Source organism: Dendrobates tinctorius, unplaced genomic scaffold (genome assembly GCF_039654945.1).
Source record: "Dendrobates tinctorius isolate UK_male_01 unplaced genomic scaffold, ASM3965494v1 ptg000070l, whole genome shotgun sequence".
Classification (NCBI taxonomy): Eukaryota; Metazoa; Chordata; class Amphibia; order Anura; family Dendrobatidae; genus Dendrobates; species Dendrobates tinctorius.
In genome coordinates this window covers 98,404,665-98,417,248 of record NW_027361738.1, presented here as the reverse complement: position 1 = coordinate 98,417,248, position 12,584 = coordinate 98,404,665, and the positions used below count along the sequence as shown (strand labels likewise).

General features: G+C 46.3%; 1 protein-coding gene across 2 annotated transcripts in view; it reads left to right on the top strand.

Moving 5' to 3' along the window:
- The first annotated feature begins 726 nt into the window (after window positions 1–726).
- The window catches only part of ADCYAP1R1 (ADCYAP receptor type I), a 357,068-nt gene continuing 345,210 nt past the window's right edge, over window positions 727–12,584 (top strand). The window contains exon 1 of one of the 2 annotated variants that reach the window (XM_073582199.1): window positions 727–1,351. The gene's annotated coding sequence lies outside the window, so the exon portion shown is untranslated. The remainder of the gene's footprint in view (window positions 1,352–12,584) is intronic. The other variant, XM_073582200.1, reaches the window with a different exon arrangement.

Below are 12,584 nucleotides of genomic sequence, written 5' to 3'. Positions count from 1 at the left end.
CCAGTTGTGTGACCCTTGTAGAGTAACGTCTTATGCAACAGGTTGTGCGACCCTTGTAGAATAACGTCTTAGGGAACAGGTTGTGCAACCCTTACAGAGTAACGTCTTAGGGAACAGGTTGCGCGACCCTTGTAGAGTAACATCTTAGGGAACCAGTTGTGCGACCCTTGTAGAGTAACGTCTTTGGGACCCAGATGTGCGACCCTTGAAGAGTAATGTCTTAGGGAACCAGTTGTGCGACCCTTGAAGAGTAACGTCTTTGGGAACTGGTTGTGCGACCCTTGTAGAGTTATGTCTAAGGAAACAGGTTGGGTGACCCTTGTAGAATATCGTCTTAGGGAACCGGTTGTGTGACCCTTGTAGAGTAACGTCTTTGGGAACCGGTTGTGTGACCCTTGTAGAGTAACGTCTTTGGGAACTGGTTGTGTGACCCTTGTAGAGTAACGTCTTTGGGAACCGGTTGTGTGACCCTTGTAGAGTAATGTCTTTGGGAACCGGTTGTGTGACCCTTGTAGAGTAACGTCTTTGGGAACTGGTTGTGTGACCCCTGTAGAGTAATGTCTAAGGGAACTGGTTGTGCGACCCTTGTAGAGTAACATCTTAGGGAATCCAGGAATAGAAAGCTTCCCTCTAACCGCCTCTGAGACTCCAGATATAATTCGGGATCCATTATTTGAGGTCTTCTTTTCCCCTTCCACTCCTGAGGTCGTAGCGGAGGCATGAATGTGAGGAGCCCTGCAATGAGGCCACGTGACGGAGTCTGGAGCATCTGCACATCAGTAGGACGAGGCAGCTGTGGAGGGGACACACCGCAGTGCTCCTCAGCAGCATCAGCTCGCAGCTTCCAGAGTTGAATGACTCAGTTTGATTTAAATAAGCCCCATCCCATTCACACCCTAATTGGCCCGGTGCATCGGATGAATATTTATAAGAATCACTGCTTTACAAGCGATTGGCCACGGAGCCTTCCCCCCCCTGACTGTAGGGTGGTCTTCTCTCAGCAAGACCTGCAAGGTTTACTGTGCTTTGTCTGGTGCTAAAGACCAGGGACCTGCAATTCCCAGAGAGACACAATTCACACAGAAGCTGCTGGGGAAATATTGCATCACTGCCTGCTCCCTGGGGATATGTCTGCTGGCCCTGGCACAGACACCTGAACTTCTGCATGGCATCCTGCAGCCTGTGAGGGAATGCGCCCCTGACAGGAGCCTCTGTGCAGCTGCAGTCTGTAGTCACATCACATATCCTACCCACTGGACTGCAAGAGGGAAGGCTCCATCCAGGGCTCCTCCAAGGCTGCCAGCAGCACTGAACTTCAGCTCTGGGTCTGAACCTGTGCAAGCAGCAAGTGGTAAGTCATCCTGGTGCTCTGCATATGCAGCTGTGCGATGTAGCAGAGTTGGTTCTGTCATTTCAGGGGAGGGTGAAGGGGTCATCTTCATTATATCTGGTCCTCTCTGTACCAGTCTGTCATTGTAAAATTGTTTACTGTTAACGATACCTATAACTTTGTATGTAACCCCTTCTCATGTACAGCACCATGGAATTAATGGCGCTATATAAATAAGTAATAATAATAATAATTATATCTCTCAATCTCTGCAGCAGACAATGACCAGCTCAGCTCTGCTGCATGTAATGACCAGCTCAGCTCTGCTGCAGGTAATGACCAGCTCAGCTCTGCTGCAGGTAATGACCAGCTCAGCTCAGCTCTGCTGCAGGTAATGACCAGCTCAGCTCTGCTGCAGGTAATGACCAGCTCAGCTCTGCTGCAGGTAATGACCAGCTCAGCTCTGCTGCATGTAATGACCAGCTCAGCTCTGCTGCAGGTAATGACCAGCTCAGCTCTGCTGCATGTAATGACCAGCTCAGCTCTGCTGCAGGTAATGACCAGCTCAGCTCTGCTGCAGGTAATGACCAGCTCAGCTCTGCTGCAGGTAATGACCAGCTCAGCTCTGCTGCATGTATGGAGGTGTCTGCATGGGCTGCAGCTTCTGTCAGTGATACAATGTATCTCTCCAGCTGCAGATCCCTCTGCTCTCTGCAGCCTGTAGTCACAGTAACAACATGTTTTGATCACTGGTTGATTGGCTTTTCTGTATCTATTACTAAGGTGTAAGCAGTAAGAAGAAATCTAGATGGTGTACACTAGTGTCAGTGCTCAGGTGGGCACTGGGGGGCTTGTTTTTGATGGGGGGGGGATGGGGGGACACTAAGCTTTCAGTGCATTGCTTTGCTGTGGTACCTGAATTGTTTATGGAGATCACGTATAGAGTAATACAATATGTCCACTGGATACAATTACAGAGCTGAGGAATAGAAAAAAAGGAATAAATGCTGCATTTAAATTAATCTAAAAAAATTATATATATATATATATAATGTGTGTTTGTGAGAGATGTATATATATTTTTTTTTTTAGTCATTTTTTCTATTGGCTTATTTTTTATTCATATGAACATACGTTTAATTTTTGTTCATTCTCATATAAATGAAGTAGAAAAATCCTTGTCGGAAACAGATTAGATCATCCTGGGTTTTGGAGCCAAGTATTTGATTCCATCTGTTTCTGTTTTCGATTTCTTTCTTCTTTTTTGTTATTTTTTTTCTTTTTCATTAGAATACACCCTTCTCATGGGATTTACATCTAAAAACAACTCTTTAGAATTGTGTTTATTTTTTTTTGTATTATTCTCAGAGTCCTGTAATATTTTCCATCTGTTTTATTTTATCGTTCTTTTATATACTGTAGTATGTTTTAAAATAAAAAGGCTTTTCATATATATATATGAGAGATTTAAATGATATTTTCACCTTTCTCTTAAATACCCTGAGTGCGCTGACTTTGTATCGCTAATATCTTTATGTGGATTCTTATTGTTATTATTTTTTATTATTATAATTTTAGATCTGTTTTAGACCTTTGTTAGAATAACCCTCTGAGATTAGGGCAGAGGAGTATCTTGCACTTGCTCTTAGAATGTAAATGATGTGATAAAACTTTGGTTCCGTGCATTGGATGCGATGATGTCATGGCATCAGAAGCGCTGGGCGTCTGCTGCAATGTGTCTGGACCGCGTCGCTCATGATCAATATTGTGCACCGTGTCAGATGGGATATTTATCAATCCATCCGGGTTGTTTCATTTCACCCCCCTACACCATCACACACACACTGGCGTTATTAACCCTTTATTGACTCGTGACCTTGAGTTCTTCTAATTTCCCCCTTGACCTTGTCCTATAGGCGCTCAATACTGCCCAGAGGGAAGTCATCGGACCTACGCTCCATCCCATCGTCACATGATCTGTGGCCGTCTGCAATGGAGAAACCATTCCCTAGATGTTCTAATGTTCTGAGATGTATTTTTCAGACTCTCATTAATGGTAGAGACCCCACAGCAGCCAAGATTCCACTGGACATTTATAAACGTTTGAAAACCAGACAAAATGACGTAAAGTTTACAGATCCATAGTAGTAGCCAAGCGCGTCATCTGGGCATGGCCGCTGCATCTGTGCCGAGTGTTAGAGCTTTAATTCGCCTGTATGGCTGACATTATAAGAGTATGGGGGGCACAGCGATCTATAGGCAGGAAATCAGCAGAGGAGACCACAGTGTCATAACCATAGGGAGCGAGAGGATCAGTAATGTAATGTATGTACACAGTGACTGCACCAGCAGAATAGTGAGTGCAGCTCTGGAGTATAATACAGGATGTAACTCAGGATCAGTAATGTAATGTATGTACACAGTGACTGCACCAGCAGAATAGTGAGTGCAGCTCTGGAGTATAATACAGGATGTAACTCAGGATCAGTAATGTAATGTATGTACACAGTGACTGCACCAGCAGAATAGTGAGTGCAGCTCTGGAGTATAATACAGGATGTAACTAAGGATCAGTAATGTAATATATGTACACAGTGACTGCACCAGCAGAATAGTGAGTGCAGCTCTGGAGTATAATACATATAGGATGTAACTCAGGATCAGTAATGTAATGTATGTACACAGTGACTGCACCAGCAGAACAGTGAGTGCAGCTCTGGAGTATAATACAGGAAGTAACTCAGGATCAGTAATGTAATATATGTACACAGTGTCTGCACCTGCAGAATAGTGAGTGCAGCTCTGGGGTATAATACAGGATGTAACTCAGGATCAGTAATGTATGTACACAGTGACTGCACCAGCAGAATAGTGAGTGCAGCTCTGGGGTATAATACAGGATGTAACTCAGGATCAGTAATGTAATGTATGTACACAGTGACTGCACCAGCAGAATAGTGAGTGCAGCTCTGGAGTATAATACAGGATGTAACTCAGGATCAGTAATGTAATATATGTACACAGTGTCTGCACCTGCAGAATAGTGAGTGCAGCTCTGGGGTATAATACAGGATGTAACTCAGGATCAGTAATGTAATATATGTACACAGTGTCTGCACCTGCAGAATAGTGAGTGCAGCTCTGGGGTATAATACAGGATGTAACTCAGGATCAGTAATGTAATGTATGTACACAGTGACTGCACCAGCAGAATAGTGAGTGCAGCTCTGGGGTATAATACAGGATGTAACGCAGGATCAGTAATGTAATGTATGTACACAGTGACTGCACCAGCAGAATAGTGAGTGCAGCACTGGAGTATAATACAGGATGTAACTAAGGATCAGTAATGTAATGTATGTACACAGTGACTGCACCAGCAGAATAGTGAGTGCAGCTCTGGAGTATAATACAGGATGTAACTCAGGATCAGTAATGTAATGTATGTACACAGTGACTGCACCAGCAGAATAGTGAGTGCAGCTCTGGAGTATAATACAGGATGTAACTCAGGATCAGTAATGTAATGTATGTACACAGTGACTGCACCAGCAGAATAGTGAGTGCAGCTCTGGAGTATAATACAGGATGTAACTCAGGATCAGTAATGTAATGTATGTACACAGTGACTGCACCAGCAGAATAGTGAGTGCAGCTCTGGAGTATAATACATATAGGATGTAACTCAGGATCAGTAATGTAATGTATGTACACAGTGACTGCACCAGCAGAATAGTGAGTGCAGCTCTGGAGTATAATACAGGAGGTAACTCAGGATCAGTAATGTAATGTATGTACACAGTGACTGCACCAGCAGAATAGTGAGTGCAGCTCTGGAGTATAATACAGGATGTAACTCAGGATCAGTAATGTAATGTATGTACACAGTGACTGTACCAGCAGAATAGTGAGTGCAGCTTTGGAGTATAATACAGGATGTAAATCAGGATCAGTAATGTAATGTATGTACACAGTGACTGCACCAGCAGAATAGTGAGTGCAGCTCTGGGGTATAATACAGGATGTAACTCAGGATCAGTAATGTAATGTATGTACACAGTGACTGCACCAGCAGAATAGTGAGTGCAGCTCTGGGGTATAATACAGGATGTAACTCAGGATCAGTAATGTAATGTATGTACACAGTGACTGCACCAGCAGAATAGTGAGTGCAGCTCTGGAGTATAATACAGGATGTAACTCAGGATCAGTAATGTAATGTATGTACACAGTGACTGCACCAGCAGAATAGTGAGTGCAGCTCTGGGGTATAATACAGGATGTAACTCAGGATCAGTAATGTAATGTATGTACACAGTGACTGTGTAGAAGGGAGGACCGGGCTGCCAGAGCCGCTGAAGAGTCAGGTCCAGAACTGCTGGGGCGAACCTCCTGTTCCTGGGGGGACCGAGATTGGAGCTGGAGCGAGCCAGTAACCAGGGTGCAGGGGGCGTGGTCAGTCAGTGTGAGGTAAAATGGGTTGCGTGGTCTTCCCGCCAGAACGCTGATAAGGTGCAGACCGCGAACGCTGAGAGGGGAGCGGCATAGTGAGGAACTCTCCGAACCCGGCGGGTGCACAGTGAAGCGTGCATTGACGGAACATTGCAGATCTGACATTCAGAGAGGCGCACATCGGGCAGAGCATTCCAGCACAGGCCTTCGGGTAATGGCGGCTGCTCAAAGAGATACGCGCCGAGAGGAATATTTTGCTCCGCAGATATATGGACTAGGGGCTCAGCAGGCAAAACCGGAGACCGCCCGCTACCGCCAGAAATTGGACCATGTGCTGGATGAGGACACCAGCTGACATTACACCGAGCGCTGCCAGCATCCTGCTACCCACGGGACCATCAGTGAGTGACAGGCTGCAGAGCCACGATAAGTGAACTGTTAACCGGAGACTGATGGTGAAACAACCATTTATTCAGTTTAATTTTGTACCCTTTTACCCTGCTATCTCCCTGCCAGGAGTTCCCTACTGTTGACTAAATATAGGTAATCCCTGCTCTGCAGCATTTGTGTTACTGCATCCCAGCACCTGCATACTACATTTGTAACTACATGGGTTTGTAACTAATAAGTCATGTCAGACTAACTTAATTTCCTTCTATGATGGAATCACTGATTGGGTGGATCAAGGAAATGCTGTAGATATAGTATATCTTGACTTCAGCAAAGCATTTGACAAAGTCTCTCATACAATCCTTATTGAAAAAATGACTAAGTATGGAATGGACAAGGCAACTGTTAGGTGGATTCATAACTGGCTTAGTGATCGGACCCAAAGAGTGGTCGTAAATGGCTGCACATCCAGTTGGAAGAATGTCTCAAGTGGGGTACCACAGGGCTCTGTCCTGGGCCCTGTATTGTTCAACATCTTTATCAACGATTTAGATGAAGGAATTGAGGGTAAACTGATTAAATTTGCTGATGACACAAAGCTAGGAGGGATAGCTAATACTAGAGAGGAGAGAGAGAGGATTCAAAAAGATTTAAATAAACTGGAGAAGTGGGCAGCAACTAACAGAATGGGTTTTAACAGGGAAAAATGCAAAGTACTACATCTGGGCAATAAAAATGAAAAAAGCATATATAGAATGGGAGGAATAGGGCTAAGCAACAGCACATGTGAAAAAGACTTGGGTATACTAATTGATCACAGACTGAACATGAGTCAACAGGTGGTGAGTTCTCCTTCAATAGAAGTCTTCAAACAGAGGCTGGACAGACATCTGTCTGGGATGATTTAGCAAATCCTGCTTTGAGCAGGGGGTTGGAGCAGATGGCCCAGGACGATTCTGATTCTATGGTGTAGTCACACTATGGGTGTCCCCAGGTCCAGTCTGCTGTTGGGGGCAATGCCTAGTAATCTCCCGAAGTTCATTGGAGGAGATGCACGGGGACCCCACTAATGTTGGAGAGTTGCCCATGCGTTTGGTCGCGTCCAGCAAGAAGGGGAGACGGTGACGCAATATATCAACCATTGCAGGAAGTACATGCACACATTCCAAAAAGGGAAGATAATAATAATAATAATCTTTATTTTTATATAGCGCTAACATATTCCGCAGCGCTTTACAGTTTGCACACATTTTCATCACTGTCCCCGATGGGGCTCACAATCTATATTCCCTATCAGTATGTCTTTGGAGTGTGGGAGGAAACCGGAGTGCCCGGAGGAAACCCACACAAACACGGGGAGAACATACAAACTCCTTGGAGATGTTGTCCTTGGTGGGATAAGATGTGGGAATCATGGGAGTGTGGCCTCCTGATAGTATTTTGAGGGATCAATTTGGGTCTTAGGGATGCACCGTTGGAACAGGCATTGCAAGAACGCTTGAGCGCTAGCCCACGCATGACCTTCTTAGAGGTGGGTGCCAAAGGCGTAGCTAGGGTTTTGGTTCAGGGGGGGCGAAACTTCTGAGTGGGCCCCTAACCAGAGAACCTCAGCAGATGACTGCACTGTTGCCAAAAATAATCTATATAATATATATATTCCATTATTGCGGAGCTCCCTCTCCCATGTTTACCCTCTTCCTCTGACATACAACGGGTGCGCGATATGTCGTGTCCCCGCTGTGTGCCGGTCTGACTGCAGCGCAGCTCCTGACATCAGAGCAGAGCCGCCGCCGAAATCAGCGTGGGAGCGAGGAGGAGAGGTGAGTATAATTTTTTTTTTTAAATTTATATATTGAGTCCTGGTTGCTTGATTATGATACCACATATGGGGGGGAGGTAGCATAATACCCGTATGAGGGGGCAGCAAGATATACCCCGTATGAGGAGGGGGCAGCATGATACCCCATATGATGGGGGGCAGCATGATTCCCCATATGAGGAGGGGGCAGCATGATACCCCGAATGATGGGGGACAGCATGATACCCCGTATGAGGGGGATAGTATGATACCCCGCATGGGGGGCAGCATGATACCCTGTATAAGGGGGGCAGCATGATACCCCATGAGGGGGGCAGCATGATACTCTATGAGGGGGGCTGCATTATATTCTGAAGGGGCTACATTATAATCTTTGGGGGGGGGCTGAATTATACCATATGAAGGGGGCTACATTATAGAGAAAGAAAGAACAGAGAGAGCGAAAGAGGAAAGAAAGAACAGAGAGAAAGGAAGAACAAAGAGAGAGAAAGATTAGAGAGAGAATGAAAGAAAGATTACAGAGAAAGAAAGAGGGGAATGAAAGAACAGAAAGAGAGGAAAGAAAGAACAGACAGAGAGAGAAAGAACAGAAAGAAAGAACAGAGAGAGAAAGAAAGATTAGAGAGAAAGAGGGGAAAGAAAGAAAGAACAGAGCAAAAGAAAGAACAGAGAGAAAAAGGAAGAGGGGAAAGAAAGAACAGAGAGAGAAAGAAAGAGAATAGAGAGATGTTGTGAGTTCATTTTCCCCTTCACCGTTGATGTCTGATGAACTCCCTCTTCTGGTGAAGGAAGGTAGTGAGGCTGATTACCAAACACCTGAGCTGGTAGATGATGACTGGGTAACAGGAACATCGGACTGGATATAAGGCAGCCGACGCCCTTCTGAGTCGCTGGTGATTTCTCTGCTGGATTCTTGGAGACCAGTCTGATTCCTGCTTCCCAAAGATAAGTTTTTGCTCTGCTATTGAACTTATTAGTTTTGTTTTGTTTACTTTGTTTTTTGGAGTTCAGCCATCCCCGGTCGGGGGTGTGCTGAGTTCCATTTTTGTCTCTGATCAGTTTGTCTCTTTGCTTTGTCTTCAGAATTTACCTGAGTGCTGATATAGTCATTTTGAAGTCCTAGCGACTTCAGGGCCTGTTTTTCCTATCAGACGGTTGGGACATTTTTTGGTAGGGTTTTTTACGGATTGCAGACAGCAGCTTTTCTATCCTGTCCTTTTTAGTTAGCTTGGGCCCCATCGTTTGCTCAACCTATCTTTCTGTCTGTGTTAGTGTTTTCATCTTGCTTCACCGTCATTATATGTTGGGGGCTGCCTATTGCTTTGGGGTCTGCTCTGGGGCAGTTTAGATTTCCCCTTTCTTTCTTTAGGCCTATTTAGTTCTCCGGCTGTGATCGAGGGGTCTAGGGCATCGTAGGAACCCCCCACGGCTACTGTTAGTTGTTGTGGATAGGATCAGGGGTCTGCAATCCGATAGCTACCAACCTCTCCGGTTTTCTGGACTTAGCTTGTATTTTGTTTTTTCCTCCTTCGGTGACTCATTCATAACAGAGAGAGAAAGAAACAGAGAGAAAGAACAGAGCGAGAGAAAGAAACAGTGAGAGAAAGAAAGATTCTATAAAGATACTATAGCAGCCCGGCTCCCATTGTAGTGCCCACCTGAGCCTCCCGGTGCAGGACATATCATGATCCGCTCATATGACCAACATCACCGAGTCCAAGGTGATCCCGCTGTTCGCGCTGTCAGAGACGGTGATGGATTTGAAGCATTCCCTGAGGTGCCTCCATGGTTCTGTCACAATCTACTCCCGAAATTACCTCATTTCCGGTCAGCTTCCAGCACGTCACTTCCGGTGGAACATCACGTGCAAATTTTAAAGTCCTCCTCGGGGCTCTGCCGTGTACTCCTGTTTCCGTGGGAAAAGTAAGCTCCTGACCGGGGCAGACTCTCTCTCAAAATCGAGACGGTTGGGAGGTATGAATGCTCCCCACCATACACCTCATGCACACATGGTTCCGCTTTCTATGCCTCGTACACACACGGCTCCACTCCGTACACCTCGCACACACGCGGCTTTGCTCTGTACACCTCGTACACACACAGCTGTGCTACATCCACCCTGTAAAGTTCTCCTTACCACACACAGAAACTTCCCTTCATCCAGCACCATGACAACCAGCAGGGCAGAGTCCTGCACACAGAGAGCCCCCTGATCATGTGACCTCAACTCTTCCCCTTCTGTGACCTCATCACAGGTCCTGTGGCAGCCGGAGAAGACAACATAGCAGCGGCAGAGCAGGGAGATGATCGATTCTCCCTCTCTGCCGCAGATACAGTAATTACAGTGTAAATCCGGGTGGGCCCCCTCAGAGCACAGGGCCCGGGGCGACCGCCCCCTCTGCCCCCCGGTAGCTACGCTACTGGTGGGGGCAGAGGCGCGCATAAGAGAGCAGGAGCAGAGGGTGACTGCCCTGGCAGGAATGGTCCGCAGCTATGAAATACCTACTCCACCTGCAGCAGAGTCGGAATGGGCCCAAGGGATATGGAAGGAGATACAAAAGATGTGGAGAAAATGGACTCGTCTAAGAGAGACCCTGTTCCGGCTTAAGAGCAACCGAGGGAAGATTCCTCAATCCGAGACAGAAATGTTACAGGATCTCGCCTTTCTACCAGGCCTCATCAGGGAGTGAGACCTCTTGGTGCTGAAGGGGGACTGACGTGTTTCAATTGTGGGAAAACTGTACATTTCGCTCGAGGCTGGCCTAGCCGGAGATGACCCCTACCGAGGCAGCCGTTAAACTAGTAGGCTCCGCGGCTGAGGGACGCAGCCCGGAGCCAGGAAGAAAGAAGAAGGGGGAAGGAAGTCCCAAAAATATAGTTTCTGCGAGCCCTGCAGTCTGAACCGAAGTGAATGGGCAAGCTGTTCACTGCTTGATCAACACTGGGTCACAAGTGACTACTCTGCCGGAAACCTTCAGACGACACTTTCCGGAGGTCTCGCAGCCAGAATGGCTCGCAGGATCCTCTGGGGACGTGTCTTTAGGCTGCTCTGCCTAATTTTTCTGTGTGCCCCACCCTTTTTGGTAAAGAGGATAAAAATTAGTGTCCTTTTTATTCGGTGACATATCTGGAATCGTATGACTGATTTAAAACAAACAAAACAAGGGAACAATGGGATTACAGATAGTGAAAAACATTGTCACTTTTGAGCTGGTGACAAGTCCTCTTCATGTATCAGTACTAGTGTTGAGCATTCCGATACCGCAAGTATCGGGTATCGGCCGATACTTGCTGTATCGGAATTCCGATACCGACTTCCGATATTTTTTCAATATCGGAATTCGGCATCGGAATCGGAAGTTCAGTTGATTGACAGCCTGACGTCATCATGATGCGCGGTGTGTGCGCATCATGATGCGCCGTCATTTCGGGCCTTCCGGGGGTCTCTGCCGGCCTGCCGGGGGGCTGTGCCGGCCTGCCGGGGGGCTGTGTGGACTGCCCGGGGTCTGTACCGGCCTGCCGGGGGGCTGTGCCGGCCTGCCGGTGGTCTGTGCACCCTGTGGGGGTCTGTACCGGCCTGCCGGTGGTCTGTGCCGGCCTGCCGGTGGTCTGTGCACCCTGTGGGGGTCTGTACCGGCCTGCCGGGGGGCTGTGCCGGCCTGCCGGTGGTCTGTGCACCCTGTGGGGGTCTGTACCGGCCTGCCGGGGGGCTGTGCCGGCCTGCCGGGGGGCTGTGCTGATGTCCGGGGGTCTGTGCAAGCATCGTCCGATGGGACTACAAGTCCCATCTGGCGATGCCTGCTACCATGACAGTGATTGACACATTAGCCAATGATGGGACAGTAGTAGTCCCATCATCCGGCTAATGTGTTAAATGTTAAAAAAAAAAAATACTACATACATACTACATGCTACATACATACTACATGCTACATATATACTACATATATACTACATACATACTACATACATGCTACATACATGCTACATACATGCTGCATGCTACATACATACTACATACATACTACATACATACTACATGCATGCTACATGCATGCTACATACATGCTACATGCATGCTACATACATACATGCATGCTACATACATACTACATGCATGCTACATACATACTACATGCATGCTACATACATACTACATGCTACATACATACCACATACATACTACATACATACTACATACTACATATATACTACATGTATGCTACATACATACTACATGCTACATACATACCACATACATGCTACATACATACTACATACATACTACATACATACTACATACATACTACATGCATACTACATGCATGCTACATACATACTACATGCATGCTACATACATACTACATGCTACATACATACCACATACATACTACATACATACTACATACATACTACATGCTACATACATACTACATATATACTACATGCATGCTACATACATACTACATGCTACATACATACCACATACATACCACATACATGCTACATACATACTACATGCATACTACATGCATACTACATACATACTACATGCATGCTACATACATACTACATGCTACATACATACCACAT